This window comes from Myotis daubentonii, chromosome 2 (assembly GCF_963259705.1).
Source record: "Myotis daubentonii chromosome 2, mMyoDau2.1, whole genome shotgun sequence".
In the NCBI taxonomy this organism is placed as follows: Eukaryota; Metazoa; Chordata; class Mammalia; order Chiroptera; family Vespertilionidae; genus Myotis; species Myotis daubentonii.
Genome location: NC_081841.1, coordinates 96,637,136 through 96,654,594, shown reverse-complemented (window position 1 = coordinate 96,654,594; position 17,459 = coordinate 96,637,136). Strand labels below are relative to the sequence as shown.

Sequence of the window (17,459 nt, the reverse complement as noted above, 5' to 3'; positions counted from 1 at the left end):
CTCAAGGGGGGACAAATAGTAGCATGTGATAGGAAAATTTCCCCCAAAGGAAAAGTTCACATCCAGTAATAGAATGGGAAGAGAGACAGGATAGGAGACCCACCCCAGGAGTCTATAACAGCGTGTAAATGAGATGCCCAGGCTTCCCTCATTTTTTCTCTGGTCCTGCTCTCTCACCTCGGCAATTTTAAAGGTGTTGTTATAGAACAAGTTGGCACTATACACTTCATTCATGTCCTCTTCTATCCACAAGCCTTGTATTTTCTTCTTCATCTCTGAAACAGAGACACCCGACCCCACCTCTCAGACACTCAGATGGCATGTTAAACTCCCCCTTTCCCACCTTCTAGCCCAAAGCTCCTACTGAACTAAGTCAGCTTGGGGCTATGTATGTCCTTTGAGGCTGGGAGTAGAGGAATGGGCATTAAGATAAATGGTGGGAGCTGAGGTAAAAGACAAACAAACTATCTTGCCTGCCTCAGAGCAGAGATAGAACTGGGTCAAAGGATGGGACTGAGCCAAAAAAGGAGAAACTAATTCCAAAGAAGTGTTTCCTATGTAGGTATTTTTTTCCCAAGAGATTATCTGTAGATGTTTGGGGGTAGGTTCCTCAATGGAAATGAGGTACTCAAGCAGCTTCTTGGCTCTCACTGTCTTGGGACGAGTGTGTGGGGATGGCCAGGCCTAAGTGTGTGGTTGGAGGGGGAGGGGTAAGAGAATGTTCCTCATACGCTTTTTCTTCAAGAGGATACAGTAGAGGTGATACACAGCCTTGGAAGACAGGAAGCAGATGCTGTCCACTGGGTCCTGGCAGCGCATGGCCAGCAGCTTTACCAAGCGCCCCAGCCGGGTGAATTCAATTGCCATCTGGGGAAGGAAGCTGGAAGTCACAAGTTATCCCAGCCATTCCCTTAGGCTGAGCTATCACAGGAAGAACTCAGAGGAGGAAATGCATAAGCCAGAGACATGAAAGGTGAGACTATGTGAGGTTAATGGGAATGGAATTCGATAGATGAGTTGTGGCCATAAAGGACATCAGAGGTCATTGTTTTATAATTACCTTACTCTATCCCCCTTCTTTGCCCCTTGACACCCCACTCATCTGTCAAGTCTAGTTCAATGCCTTCTTCTCTATGAAGCTTTCCCTGCCCCCTCAACTTGTAATTGTTTTGATCTTTTAGTCCCACTATATTCAGTTTATCTATTCATTAACACCTTCTCTTTAAGTTTGATCTATGCATGCCTCTCTCCGCAGCGGACTGTAAGGTTCATGAAGTCAGAAACTATCTTGGTCATCTGTGTGTTCGCTATAGCACCTACCACAGTGCCTGGCACAAGATGAGTGTTTAGTCATTGCTTGTTCAGACAAATAACATCAGACTGAACCAAGTGGGATGAAATAAAACTGATGGATGGAGAAAAAGACCAAGTAGAAGATGACAGACGGGGAAAAGGAGAGAACAGGATGGGATCCACAAGAGAAAATAGCATGGGCCACGGAGAATGTGGATGAGAATGAGTGACTGAGGCTAGGTAATATAGATGATGAAGGTAGGGATAAGGGCAACCAGACAGGGTATGAGAATTCAGACTCCATGGCTGGCTCCCACTCACATTGAAGTCCTCCATTTTTGCTGTAAACTCCAAAATACGTGCAGCACACCACATGGCCCGTTCCCGCTCGTTATCCTTTTGGGAATTGAGCCACGGATCCATAAGCTGGAGGAAGAAGATAATGAAAGGAGAGGCCCATTCATCTGTGTCCCAGAGAACAGTGATTCAACATACCCTTGAGTCACCCTACCCACCGCCTCCCATTCTTCAGTAGAGAAAGAACTTGGTGATAAAAAATAACAGTCACTGTATTCACCGATTCCAGAGTAAAGTGTGTGTAAATCTATTTGGAAAATATCATTATAAATGGTTTCACTTGAAACACAATGGAAAAGTGTCTCACCTTTGGTTAATTATGGGTCCCAAATACCACTGCTATTTGTCAATCTACAGTCATCAATCTGACAATAATGTAACCACACAGACCGTGATATATAATTGAAAAAGAAGAACAGTAGCAGGTGAAAAAATCCACAACCAACTCAAAAGAACACTGATGCTGCACTGACCAGAAGAAACACGTCCTGCCCTAGTCAGCTTGGCTCAGTGGATAGAGGGTTGGCCTGCGGAGGGTCCTGGGTTTGATTCTGGTCAAGGACACATGGCCGGTTGCAGGCTTGATCCCCATTAGGGGGTGTACAGGAGGAAGGCAATCAATGATTCTCTCCTATCATTGATGTTTCTCTCTCTCTATCCTTCTCCCTAACCTTCTGAAATCAATTTTTAAAAATTGCTGAAAATTGAATAAAGTCTATGTCTTATAATGGTGTGTCAACATCAATTCACTATTTTTGTGTGTGTGTTTTTTAAATATGTTTGTATTGATTTTAGAGAGAGAGGAAAGGAGAGGGAGAGAGATAAAAACATGCATCAGAGAGAAACATTGATTGTCTGCCTCCTGCACACACCCTCAAACCCCCTAAATGGGGATCAAGCCTGCAACCCAGGCATGTGCCCTGGAGGGGAATTGAACCAGTGACCTCTTGCTGCATGGGCCAATGCTCAACCACTGAGCCGTACTGGCAAGGAAATACCCTGGTTTTAATAGAGGCTTTATGTACTATTTGTGAAACTCCCAGTGAATCTACAATCCTTTCAAATTTAAAAGTTAAGAAGAAAACCAGTGGCAAAATAATTACAAGCAGTCCAACATCCATCCATAGAGGACTAATTGAATAAACTATATTATATGCACACAATATATGAAACAATAAAACAAAGGAATATATCTGTGAATTGATGTGGATAAATGAAAACAATAAGGCCAAGAGCACTGAATAGAATGTGCTAACGACTGTGTAAAAGAGAAAGGGAAATAAGACTATAGCCTAAACAGAGATTTGCTTATTTTCACACTAAGAAAAACAGGCAGGACAAACCAGAATTTAATGAAAATGGTTATCTATAGAGGGTGAGTGGGAATAAGGTTAAGAGGATCAGTTTGGGAGCAAAAATCCTCTGAGTAAAACTTTACATGGTTTTACTAGTAAGTTTTTAACTACGTAAATCCTTATATCATCAAGCTCTTCAGTTAAGTAAAAGAAAAGCCCTAAAATTTAAGACAAACAAGTCTAAATTATATCAATTGACAATATAATCATACAGAAAAAAATATTTCAAGTAACTTTTGAATGCAATACTCTGAATATTGTCCTCAGTGACATACATTTTTTTTTATTGCTTAAAGTATTACAAAGAGTATTACATATGTCTCCTTTCCCCCCCCCCCCGCCCTTGACAATCCCCTGGCCTCCCCTACCCCCCAGTGTCTTATGTCCATTGGTTATGCTTATATGCATGCATACAATTTTAATAACAACAGGAACTGCAAAGAAATCTTGAACTCCCTGTGGTAACTGGGGAATAGCAATTTCAGGAGAAAGCCAAAGTATCCCAATGACATTAGCATAGAGTAAATCAAGTCAATAAAAAGACAATTTTAAAATGGGCAAATCAGTTGTACCTGCACCTCACGTCTTTGAGCCAAGCACTTGTAAACATCTCATTCGATTACCAAGTGACTGCATTAACTAGGTACTGTATGTCATTCCACTTTCCAAGAGAAAACTGAGGCAAACAGAAGGTAAACAACTTCCCAAGACCATACAGCAAACAGCAGAGCCACGATCTGGAACCATAGTGTATGGCAGTCCAGAGCCTGTGTTTTGAACTGTTAACTGCTATGCGGGAGCAGTGGGCAGCTGAGAGAGAAGCTGGCCACAGCTATGGCTGAAGGGGAAGAAGGAGGAAGCTTTCTCCTCTAAAGGCAAGACCAATATTAGTTATTTGATCTTAGCCCTTATTATCATTTCCCTAAAAGCTTTGCACCCAATCGTCATCAGCAGTTCTACTTCTTAGTTTTTCTGACTGTGAAAATAAGCAGTTCCTAGACAGTTCTCCTGGTCTGTTCCCAACTGTACCAGGTCGATGGTGTCCCCCCAAAATTCATGTCCACTCAGAATCTCAGAATGTGACCTTGTTTGAAAATAGGGTCTTTGCAGATGATTCAAATTAAGGTGAGTTCATACTGGATTTGTGCGTCCTAACCCAATGACTGCTGTCCGTATTAAGAGCCCTAGCTGGTTTGGCTCAGTGGATAGAGGGTGGCCTGCAGACTGAAGGGTCCTGGGTTGGGTTCCAGGCAAGGACACATGTCAGGGTTGTGAGCTCAGTCCCCAGTGGGGTTGTGCAGGAGGCATCCCATCGATGATGCTCTCTCGTCATTGATGTTTCTCTCTCTTTCCCCATCTCCCTCCATCTCTGAAATCAATAAAAACATATTTTTTTTTTTAAAAAAGAGAAACACACACACACACGCGCGCGCGCGCACGCACGAATGCCCTGTGAAAATCAATGGAGGCACAGATTGGAATGATATGTCTACAAGCCAAGATACCATGGGTTGCCAGGAGTTACCAGAAGCTAGGAGAGATGCACAGAACAGATTCTCCTTCAGATCCTCCACTAGGAACCAAACCAGCCAATACTTTGATTTTGGACTTCTGTCCTTTACAACTTGAGAGAATGTATTTCTGTTGTTTGACGTCACTTCGTGTGGTATTTATTTATGGCAGTTCTAGGAAATGAATACACCGACGTTCAGGGGTTTGTTCCCACGAACCTGCAAGCAGTTCTGGATCCGGGTGGGCATCTCAACAATAAGTGTCTCCATTAGTCTTAGGAGGGATTGCATGGTCCCCTCAAATAGATCCTGAGGGGGAAAGAAAATCAAAAAATTGCCAACCTATCAGCCTCAACCCTCCTTTTAAACTGCTCAGCATTCTGGCTGTCCCAGCCTTCCTGGAGAAAGCCTGCTCCAAAAACTTCCCTACATTTAAGCACTACTGGCCCATCATTCACTTGAATAAATCCCTCTGTTGTTTCACCAGAGCAAAAATGTCTGCATGGTGTGTAGTTTGTCCTGGTGGACTGGGAGTTCCCCTGCAACGTAGCTACCCCACCTCCTCCATCCCCACTCCCTAACTTGCGCTCATCTGGGACTCTGGTCCGAGAAGGTACAGCTTCAGTAAGCAGCCAGGACTGACAGGCTGACTGGCTCCAGGTGGGAGGAGGACTGGCCTGGCTGTCTGCAGAGTAACTGATTCACAAAATCTAGAACAGTGGGTTTCTCCCTCTCATCCTTGAATGAACCAAGTGGCCTTGCCCAAAGCCTTATAAAGAGAGTAGGTGATCTGCCAAGGAGGGCTTCTAAACGTAGGGCCTGCTGGGAGAACCAGAGCAACATTGTGATAGATCCCAGCCTTGAAAATTGGAAATCGGGGGTCGGGGGGGGGGGGGGTCGGGCGGAAGAAAGGCAGCTCTCCCTGGAATAAAATACTCAGAAAAAACCTACCTAGGTGTAAAGCTATTTGTACGGGGCAGCTGGAACTCCCAGCTTGCTCCAAACACAGGAAAATCCTGTCAAAACAACTTCCTCATCGAAATCAGATTTACACTGAGGGAGGCCAGAGAAAACCCACCTCCGCCTTTTCTATATGTACCAGTCTTTCCTTTATGACATAACTGTGAACTAAAAAATAAGGATTACCAGAAATCGGATGAAAAGGAGCCCCAAGATGAACAAACCAACTGACCTTAAAGAAAATCAAGCTAATTTGGTAAATAATAGAAACATGTATTTTTAAATTCTTTTTAATATCTTCAAAAACATTTCAAGAGACTATGGCATTAATAAAACAAGAAGGACCAGGCAAGACAAAGGTGTAATCAGAACACATGAAAGAATTCCTAGGAATTAAATTTATGAATATAAATTATAAACTGAATCCCTCTTTCATTCCTCAAGGAAACACTGCAGGCACTATAAGAAATAGACTCCAATTGCTTGCTCCTGGGATTCCCTGGATTTACTTACCTTTCAACCGTTAGTAAAATCATATTTGAACCTTCTAGTCTCGTTTCTATCACACAGCAGTTATAAAGGGAAGGATCAAGTGTCTGCCTTTGGGCCAGAGTGTTAAAGTCGTGGCAGTGGTAATCAACGGGTAGAAGGAGGAAGTTAGATCTCAGGAGTAGTGTTCAGACTACATGGCCTACAACCTCTTCTTCACAGGAGGGCTTCCTTCCAATGATTTTGTGTTTTTATTAAAGAAGGCAGAAGGCTTTTACAAAAAAACTGCCAAACCCATACTTCCTAACCTCTTAAAAAAATAAAAAGTGAAACCAAAGAGACAAACATCAAAGAGTTACTTACCACATTGGCCTGGCCCTTCTTGGGACTAGATGCCTTCTTTCGTAACACTTCTATGGGTGGCAGGCAGAACACACTCTTGAAGCATGTTCCCAGGAGCTCTACTCTTTCTTCTATCTCTAAGAGGGGCCTGAGCATCCTACGATCCAGGGAGAAGAAATGTAACCAGTGTTGTCAGGAATAACAACAGAAAAGGGTATAGACAGAGTGATGGAGACAGAGGAATAAGTGGGAGCAAGAAAGAGGAAGATATCAGAAGAAAGGGTATTAAAAGAAGAAAGGGAGTAACAGTAAGAAAGGGTGAAAAGAGCCAGGAAGATGGAAAGAAAGGAACTAGGGAAAGAGAGGAGGCATGACTATTGCAGGAAAGGGTGCTGCTAATTTGGGATGATATGTTATTACTTGTTAGTTCCCCAGAGCTTTTGAGAGAACGGGACATCACTGATGGAGATGGAGGTGCCTATCAGGGACAGGGCTGAAAGCAAAAGGATGCCTGGGGCAGTATTAACAGTAAGTGTCTATAGACACAGGAGAGGCCATCTCTACCAGGTCCTTTGAAAATCCCATTCAAAAAATCTTAGCCAAAAGAAGTGGCAGATATTGGCCAGTAAATTTCTACTATTCCCTTATGCTAGAAGCAGAAGCAGAAACTAAGAGGTGGGGATCAACTAGGGAATAAAGAGCTGCAATAGAACCGGGTCAAGGAAGACAGAGTGGATGGTGTGTTGTTACCTGAAGTTATTGATGATGTTCATTGCCTTCTGTCTAATAGGGCTGGAAATGGAGTTCAAGGGCTCCTCCTTGATTACCTCCTAACACACACACACACACACACACACCAAAAGAATGGTGAACATATTTTTCCTGTTTGCCTCTGCCTCCACCCACTCCAGGCTGTGTTCATAAGAAGGTGGAATTTAGAATTTTTAGTGACTTCCAAAGGCTCTGAGGACAGCACCTCTCTCCTAGTCTCCACCACACCTTCTCTTCAGTACTCACCCCAGCCTTGAGGATGGCAAAGGGAACACTAAGGCGGGAAAAGGAAACTAGAAAATCTGGGCTTTTCCCTTCAGCTCTAGCTCTAGCCTAGGAGTGCCACCAATGGTTTCCATGTGGACCCATCCTCCCTCCTCTCTGCATTCCCACATCCATCCTCCTGCAAGATACTTACCAGCATGAAGGAAACAATTGCCAGCTTGTGGGGGAACTTGAATTGAAAGGCCACGTGCTGCTGCCTGCCCAGGGTTTTTGTCAGTATGATGAGGGCATTCAGGTAATCCAGCTTCAGGGCCTTATCCTGAATGAACCAGTATGCTCAGGGTTCTCCAAGGTGGCAATGGATCTGGGCCAGGGCACACTACCTACACAGTCTGGGGGGTGAGGACCTAAGCCTTCTTTAGCCTTCCTTAGGCTGATGCTCTGCACCTTCCCTCTGAGGGTAGACCAGTGCATCCCTGTGGTGGAGAGAGCCAGTCCTCTCACCAACCCCCTTCTGAAGCCACCCTCATGTTACTCTGAAATTAGGACAGATCAAGCTTCCCGGTCTCTCAAGGTATTGTCTTTCCCTTGAACGAGTTTTACCAAAAGATATCTGACTTGGGAATGGAAAGGGATTCTTCTCCAACCCTGGGACCCATGCTTTGGACACATAGCAAAGGCAGGAGAGCAGTACGGAGCTCGGCTGCCTCTCCTGAACGCTTCTTCCTACAAACACTAGGGAATTTAGGTTTTACTCATCCCTTCATCAGAGAGGGCAGTGAAGCGCTCAATGGCGGGTTACGAAGCTCTGTCAGCAGGAAGGACACACTGTGAAACAGACCTAAAGTCACTGTGGTCTCCTCCTTGGGCCAATTAGAGTCTCCAAGTAGCAGGATTAAGTGAAAGGATTACAATGTGGGAGAAGTCACTGTCCTAGCCCCTGACTCCCATTTAAGGCCAAGCATCTTTTTCTTGGGTGGTAAGAGAGGACGTGGCAGAAATGGAAAGCTGGAGAAGTAGAGTAAGCAGGAAGTACCTTTTCCAAAATGCAGTTGTGGTAGTGTTGCAGGATCAAGGCCAGCACGGCATCGAAATGCATGAAAATATCTCCCTTGCTCTCTAAAATAATCTTGCTGTAGCTTAAGTAGATGGTGTTACAGACAAGAACCCATTCCTTTCGCTGATGTTCCTGTAGGGGGGGGGCGGGGGAAACAGAGGTTCAGAGAGGAAAAGGTTGCTCAGAGGATTTGGGAAAGAAGATGGGACTGTGGGATGGCGAGCAGCTTGGGGGACAGGGTGGGCATGTAGCTGGTGATACCAGGGCCTGAAACGCAGAGCAAGAGAAAAGGATCGAGGATGAAACTTTCCCACAGTTGTTGCCAGGGAAAGAGAAGCATTTATAGATGAGTCACAAGGCCTCAGAGAAATGGGAGGCTGGGGTGATGGGGATGCCTTGGAAGGCTTTGTATGGGAGGCTGGTAGAGCACCCTGGGAATGACATCACCTTTGCCAGTGTGAGGATGGACGATGACTCCTTGTCAGTGAGGACAGCACTATACACTTTCAGTTGCTCCAGCACTGTCCTCAGATGGTTCCTGGACACGATGCTGAATGCCACAGCAATGCCCTGTAACAAAGAGAGCCTCAACCCCATGCCACAGTTCGGGGTAAGCCAGACACATGCTATGTTCCCCCACAAGCAGGATATACATGGAGGAAGGGGAAGGGGAAGGAGAGGAAAGAAATGGACAGGAGATTTGGTTCTCCCCGTTTGAACTACTGAAAATCCAGGTGGAGAACCAAATATCTTTGCGAGGAGTAATTGAATACGTAAATTATGAAGAAAAATCATAGTCACAGATTTACAAAATCTTGGTCTTGTCAAACCTAACCCTGTACATTTGAGAATGCTTTTATAGGCACTAGGAATTCAGAGAATGGTTGCTCTGAGGAGGGGACAGAAGGAAGAACAAATCCCAGGCACCTTGCTGACAGGATTGGATCAGCCGTGGGCAAACTACGGCCCGCGGGCCAGATTCAGCCCGTTTTAAATGAATAAAACTAAAAAAAAAAAAAAAAAAAAAAAAAAAAAGACCGTAACCTTTTATATAATGATGTTTACTTTGAATTTATATTAGTTCACACAAACACTCCATCCATGCTTTTGTTCCGGCCCTCCGGTCCAGTTTAAGAACCCATTGTGGCCCTGAAGTCAAAAAGTTTGCCCACCCCTGGGATTGGATAGTTAGTCAGAGAGGAGATGGAAGACAGGGAAGACTTAAAGATAATGCTAATATTTCTAGTTTAGGAGAACAGGAATCATCAGTAACTCTGAACAAAACAGGCAGGTGAAACAGAGGCCTGTCTAAGTTGGAGAGAGAGAGAAAAGAGTGAGTTTCTGAATGTGTTGTGTGGAAGATCATGGCAAAACAACTCAATGGAAATGTCAGTGCCAGTGGGTTTGGGAATCACAACCTACAGAGAGTCAAAAGCATGAAGACTTGGGGATTCTGTGGTTCCTGCCAGGAACAGTCTTTAACTTAACCCCTCAGCCTCATAGCAGGCCCTTTTGACAACAGTGTCAGCTGAGTCCCTCCCTAGAGCTTACTCAACAAGGATAACTCTGCACAGAGCTAAGAAAATGCTCAAGCAGACATTCAGGTACCAGCTGTTAGCAAATTGGCTCATTTGTGCTAGAAGGGCCACCATTCAGACTTTGCAGCAAGAGCAGACAGATGGAGGGAGCCTCGGAACAGTGACAGGCTCCAGGACACAGATCCTGGAGAGGGAGGAAATTTTAGTGGGACTTGTAGACCATTGGATATCAGGTAGATAAAGGGAAAATTTTACCTCTTTAGAAAAGAGGGACTAGTGGAGCATCAGAAGGGGGTTCTATCTGTCCCTCTTCTTATGTCCTCCCTTAGCCATGGCTACCACTCCTTCTGGTCATCAAAATCATATGACATCATCATAACTGACATCATCAGAACATCAGTGCTTAACCTTTACCAGCCTTATACATGTAACTTGATTAATACTCACTAATGCATTAAGGTAAATATTGTCGTCCCCATTTAACAGTCAGGGAAAATATGTTTCCCAAATCTAGACACGAAGCCCAGGTTTGAGTTCCCGGTCTACATGCTTCTGTACATGTCCCCCTGACACTCCAACCCCTTCCAGTCAAAAACTAAGTACATCTACTTCCTCCCCCTTTGTCCTGGGTTCCTGGTCTTAGGAAGGATACCATTCTCCTCCCACTTGGACCAGAAACCCAAGAATCATCCCAGATGAGCTTTCCTCTCTTATCTTTATCTTCTGTATTCAATCTGTTCCCAAGTGCTAGCAAGAGGTCACTTATGCCCTAACCGGTTTGGCTCAGTGGATAGAGCGTTGGACTGTGGACTGAAGGGTCCCAGGTTTGATTCCGGCCATGGGCATGTACGTTGGTTGCGGGCACATCCTTAATAGGGGGTTTGCAGGAGGCATCTGATCAATGTTTCTCTCTCATCGATGTTTCTAACTCTCTATCCCTCTCCCTTCCTCTCTGTAAAAAATCAATAAAAATATTTTTTTTAAAAAAAGAGGTCACTTTTACTTCCTTGTCAAAGAACTCTGCACTCCATTCCCACTAGACCATTGACTGTTCTCTAGATGTGCTCCCCAAAGTCTTGATCCTGAATCTTGACTCAGAATGTTATATCAACTGGGAATACCTGCATCCCTCCTTCCCCTAAACTCGCCCCAACCAACCCAAGTCCCAGCAAGCCTCAATGCCACAATGACTGCTCATGTAGCCTTTAGAAGGCCATTGAGTATAGTTAGCTGTTTCCTTCCTGTATATATCTTACTCCTCATTGATACTGTTTGCAACTCAGGCTTAATAAATACCTGTTGCTGATCGTGGAGCTGATGGATGCTCTGAGAATCTGGCAGGAGAAGGGCCTTGGAGAGGGAGGCCCTAGGGCATGAACACCAGCACTACCGGTAATCAGCAAGTAGAGAGTGCTTATGTACCAGCATTGCTCTTAGTGGTTTTACATTTAAATCCTCAAAACCATCCTACAACACACATCACTTCTATGGTATTCCACCAACAATGCACACTCTGGATCCAATCATGACGATATATGAGACAAACCAAAACCGAGAGACGTACAAAATAAGTGGTCTGTGCATTTTTAAAATGTCCAGGCCATGAAAGATAAAGATGAGGAACTTGTTCCAGATTAAAGAAGAATAAAAAGAAATGACAACTGAATGCACGGCTTGATTCTGAATTAGACCCTGGACTAAAAAAAAAAAAAAGAGAGAGAGAGAGAGAGCTGCTTGAGACTAGGATCCTGGCCTCAGCACCACTCAGTCTGATCTCAGACGCATACCAGGACCCTGCAGCCACTGGGGACAGAGACCTCTGACCACAGCTACAGACCTTTGGACACCAAAAGTTCAGAAATCCCCGTGGCAGATCCCTGAGTAACAGAGCCCATCCCCCCTCCCTGCAGGCTTGACAGACTCACCCATTGCCTGGGCCTCAGTGCTGCTACAGGAACTTAAGCCTGGAAGTGCGCAAGCACCTTGGAACTGATCCCAGGTAGTGCCCGGTTCAGGACTCCTGGGCTGGGAGCAAACGCTAACACTGAGAATTTGTCCCACGAAGCGCAGGCCCAGGGACCCCGATTCTCTGGGCAGAAGACAGCACCAAGCACCAGTGAGTTGACTGTGTTTCTTATCACCTGCGCCTGAGATCCCTGATTCCCTGTGCATTCATACTAAGAGCCAGTGACTCAAATTCTTGGTGCAATGGCACACAGGGACCCTGATTCTCAATGTGAGGTCGCACGAAGCAACAGAGACTCTGATACTGGATTCTTGGGGAACTCTGACTCCTGGTGCACGCTAGGGGGCGCTGATTTTCAACACACTCCAGGGGGGTCTCTGTTTCAGCACTGTGCAGGCAGGGTCCCTGATTCTAACAGCGCCCACGAGCCCACATTGAGCGCTGGCAACACTGACTCTGAGCGAGCCTGGTTCCCACCAACCCACAACAACAACACATCTTAGTGTCAAAGCTATTCAGTGACACTAGGGTGGTGTGAGGCTCCCACTGCACACGGCCCAGGCCCACGCAACTCGATGTTTGAACCATAGGGAGATAATCAGAATGAAGAGACGACACAACACTCAGAGGAAAGACAATGAGGAGTCACCAAGAAAGGAAATTAATGAAGTTGAAGCATGCAACATGAGAGAAAAAGAATTCAGAATAATGCTTGTACAATTCATTCACCGGATGGGTCAGAAAATCAACAACTTATGTAACAATCAGGAAGAAATGAAAAGTGATATAGCTACAATCAAAAACACCACAGAAGGAGGGAGGGGGGTAAGAGATCAACCGAAGGATGTGTATGCATGCATATAAGCATAACCAATGGACATAAGACACTGGGGGGTAGGGGAGGCCAGGGTATTGTCAAGAGCGGGGGCGGGGAGGAAAGGGACACATATGTAATACCCTTTGTAATACTTTAAGCAATAAAATAAAAAAAAATAAAAATAAAGCCACACACACAAAAAAAACACCATGGAAAGTTTCAACAGCAGACCAGAAGAAGCAGAGGACTGAATTAGTGAGTTAGAAAATAAAGCAGAGAAACAAGCTCAATCTGAACAGCAACTGGAGAAAAAAATTAAAAAACAGGAGGAGAGCCTAAGGGAGCTTTGGGACAACATGAAACGAAGTAACATACGCATAATAGGGCTGTAAGAAGGACAAGAAGAGCAGCAAGGATTAGAAAATCTATTTGAAGAAATAATGACAGAAAACTTCCCAGATATGGGGAAGAAAAAAGTTACACAAGTACAGAGAGTCCCAGGCAAGATAAACCCCAAAAGACCCACACCAAGACACGTCATAATAACGATGGCAAATGTACAAGACAAAGAGAGAATCTTAAAGGCTGCAAGAGAGAAACAGAGTTACCTACAAAGGATCCCCCCATCAGATTATCAAATGATTTCTCAACAGAAACACATCAAGCTAGAAGGGAATGGAAGGAGGTATACAAAGTGTTGCAAAGCAAAGGACTGAATCCAAGAATACTATACCCAGCAAGACTATCAATCAAAATTGAAGGGGAAATCAGGAGCTTTGCAGACAAAAAAGGCTAAGGGAGTTTATCACTACCAAGCTAGCAATGCAAGAAATGCTAAAAGGAATGCTGTGAAAAGAAGAAATATAAAGGTAAGATAGAACACAGGCACGAAAACAGAAATGAATCCAAGCACGTATCTTTCAATAATAACTTTAAATGTAAACCGACTAAATGCTCCAATCAAAAGACATCGAGTGGCTGAATGGATAAAAAGACATGACCCATATATATGCTGTCTACAAGAGACCCACCTCAGATAAAGGGACTCACACAGGCTGAAAGTGAAGGGAGGGAAAAATATTTTTCAGGCAAATAGAAATGAAAAAAAAGCTGGGGTAGCAATACTTATATCTGACAAAATAGACCAAAAAGTTAAGGTCATAACAAGAGATAAGGAAGGCCACTTCATAATATTAAAGGGATCGATACAACAAGAGGATATAACCCTTATAAACATATATGCACCCAATGCAGGAGCACCCAAATACATTAAAAAAAAAAACCCTGGAAAATAACAAGGGAGAGATCAACAACAACACAATCATAGTAGGGGATTTAAACACACCACTGACATCACTGGATAAATCCTCTAGAAAAAAAATCAGCAAAGAAACAGCAATCCTAAATGACTCACTAGATCAGATGGACTTAATTGACATCTTCAGAACATTTCACCCCAAAGCCATGGAATATACGTTCTTCTCAAGTGCACATGAGACATCTTCAAAAATAGACCACATATTGGGTCACAAGCAAAGTCTCCCCATATAGAAGAAGATTGAAATCATACCAAGCATCTTCTCAGATCACAAGGGCATAATATTAGAAATAAACCACAATAAAAACAATCCAAAAAACTCAAACACTTGGAAGCTGAATAACATGTTACTAAATAATGATTGGGTTACCAGTGAGATCAAAGTAGAAATTAAAAACACTCTGGAAACTAATGACAATAACAGTACAAAAACCCAAAACCTATGGGACACAATGAAAGCAGTCCTGAGAGGGAAGTTTATAGCACTACAGGCCTACCTTAAAAAACAAGAAAAAATGATAGTAAATCATTTAACTCTACAACTCAAAGAATTAGAAAGAGAACAACAAAAAAAGCCCAGAGTGAGCAGAAGAAGGGAGATAATAAAGATCAGAGCAGAAATAAATGACATAGAGACCAAAACAACAATACAAGGTCAATGAAAGCAAGAGCTGGTTCTTTGAAAGGATAAACAAGATTGATGAGCCTCTAGCCAGGCTCACCAAGAAGCAAAGAGAGAGGATTCAAATAAACAAAATCAGAAATGAAAGAGGCGAAATAACAACATACCCCTCAGAAATTCAAAGAATTGTTAAAAAATACTGTGAACAACCCTACTCTAACAAATTAGACAACCTGGAGGAAATGGACATATTCCTAGAAAAATACAATCTTCCGAAACTCAATCCAGAGGATTATAAAAATCTCAACAGGACAATAACAATGGAAGAAATTGAAGCAGTCATCAAAAAGCTCCCAGCAAACAAAAGCCTGGGGCCAGATGGCTTCACAGGAGAGTTTTACCAAACCTTCAAGGAAGAACTAAAACATATACTCCTCAGACTATTCCAAAAAATTCAAGAAGAAGGAACACTTCCCAGCTCATTCTATGAAGCCAGCGTCACCCTAATGCCAAAACCAGATAGAGATAACACAATGAAAGAGAATTATAGGCCAATATCCCTCATGAACATAGATGTCAAAATACTCAACAAAATTCTAGCAAATCGGATCCAGCAATACATCAGGAAGATCATACACCATGACCAAGTAGGATTTATTCCAGGGATGCAAGGATGGTACAATATCCGCAAATCAATAAATGTGATTCATCACATAAACAAATTGAGTGATAAAAACAACATAGTCATATCAATTGATGCAGAAAAAGCTTTCAACAAAATTCAACACCCTTTCTTGATAAAAACTCTCCTCAAGGTAGGACTAGAAGGATCATACCTCAACATAATAAAAGCCATATATGACAAACCCACAGCCAACATCATAATCAATGGGCAAAACTAAAACCATTTCCCCTGAGAACAGGAACAAGACAGGGATGCCCCCCTCACCACTACTGTTCAACATAGTACTAGAAGTACTAGCCATTGCGATCAGACAAGAAGAAGAAATAAAAGGCATCCAAGTTGGAAAAGAAGAAGTAAAACTGTCCTTATTTGCAGATGACATGATGCTGTACATAGAAAACCCTAAAGACTCCATCAAAAAATTATTAGACTTAATAAATGAATTCGGCAATGTAGCAGGATACAAAATTAATGCAAAGAAATCTAAGGCATTTCTTTACACCAACAGTGAACTTACAGAAAGGGAGACTGAAAAAGCAACCCCATTTACCACTGCACCAAAAAAATTAAGATACCTAGGAATAAACTTAACTAAGGAGGTAAAAGACTTATATGCGAAAAACTACATGACACTGAAAAAAGAGATAGAGGAAGACATAAACAGATGGAAGAACATACCGTGTTCATGGATTGGTAGAATGAACATCATCAAAATGTCCACACTACCCACAGCAATCTATAGATTCAATGCAATCCCCATTCAATTACCAACGGCATATTTAACAGGTCTAGAACGAATGTTCCAAAAATTCTTCTGAAATAAAAAAAGACCACAAATAGCTGCAGCAATCCTGAGAAAGAAGAACAAAAAGAACATGCAAAAAGATGAAACTAGACCACCAACTCACACCATACACAAAAATAAACTCAAAATGGATAAAAGACTTAAACGTATGATGGGAAACCATAAAAATACTAGAGGAATCCACAGGCAGCAAAATTGCAAACATATGCCGAAGGAATTTCTTCTCTGATAATGCTCCTAGGGCAATGGAAACTAAAGAGAAAATAAACAAATGGGACTACATTAAAATAAAAAGCTTTTGCACAGCAAAGGAAACCATCAACAAAACAACAAGAAGACCCACTGCATGGGAAAACATATTTGCCAATGATATTACCGATAAGGGTTTCATCTCCAACATTTACAAGGAACTCATGAAACTTAATAATAGGAAGATAAACAATCCAATTAAAAAATGGGCAATGGACCCAGATAGACACTTTTTGAAAGAGGACATACAGAGGGCCGAAAGACATATGAAAACATGCTCAAAGTCACTAATCATCTGAGAGATGCAAATCAAAACGACAATGCGGTTTCACCTCACTCCTGTCAGAATGGCTATCATCAACAAATCAACACACGACAAGTGTTGGAGAGGATGTGGAGAAAAAGGAACCCTTCTGCACTGCTGGTGGGAATGCAGACTGATGCAGCCACTGTGGAGAACAGTATGGAGCTTCCTCAAAAAACTACAAATGGAACTCCCATTTGACCCAGTGATCCCACTTCTAGGAATATATCCCAAGAGGCCAGAAACACCAATCAGAAAGGATATGTGCACCCCTATGTTCATAGCAGCACAATTCACCATAGCTAAGATCTGGAAACAGCCTAAGTGCCCATCAGCAGATGAGAGGATTAAAAAACTGTGAAACATCTACACAATGGAATACTACGCTGCGGTAAAACACAAGGAACTCTTGCCTTTTGCAACAGCTTGAATGGAACTGGAGAGCACTACGCTAAGTGAAATAAGCCAGTCAGAGAAAGATAAATACCACATGATCTCACTCATTTGTGGAATATAGAGAACAACATAGACTGATGAACAGGGACAGATCCAAAGACAGAGAAACAGCAATCAGACTATTAATCCCCAGAGGGAAAGTAGGGGCGGGTGGGGGTAAGTGGAAGAGATCAACCAAAGGACTTGTATGCATACATATAAGCCAAACCACTGGACATGGACAATAGGGTAATGAGAGCATGACTAAGGGGGAGGGGGAGGATGAGGGTAAATGAGGGGGGGGATGAGGACAAATTTGTAATTCCTTAACTAATAAAAAATTTAAAGATTTTTTAAATA

At 43.0% G+C, this 17,459-nt stretch overlaps 1 protein-coding gene and 1 long non-coding RNA gene across 2 annotated transcripts in view; both read right to left on the bottom strand.

Annotated features, from left to right (window-relative positions):
- The window catches only part of DDX11 (DEAD/H-box helicase 11), a 276,819-nt gene that overhangs the window by 190,172 nt on the left and 69,188 nt on the right, over positions 1–17,459 (bottom strand).
- On the bottom strand, positions 7,503–8,892 carry LOC132226248 (uncharacterized). Its single transcript, XR_009451030.1, has 3 exons — positions 8,808–8,892; positions 8,340–8,492; positions 7,503–7,622 (listed from the first exon to the last, which is right to left on the bottom strand). It is a non-coding gene; the product is annotated as an uncharacterized LOC132226248 (long non-coding RNA).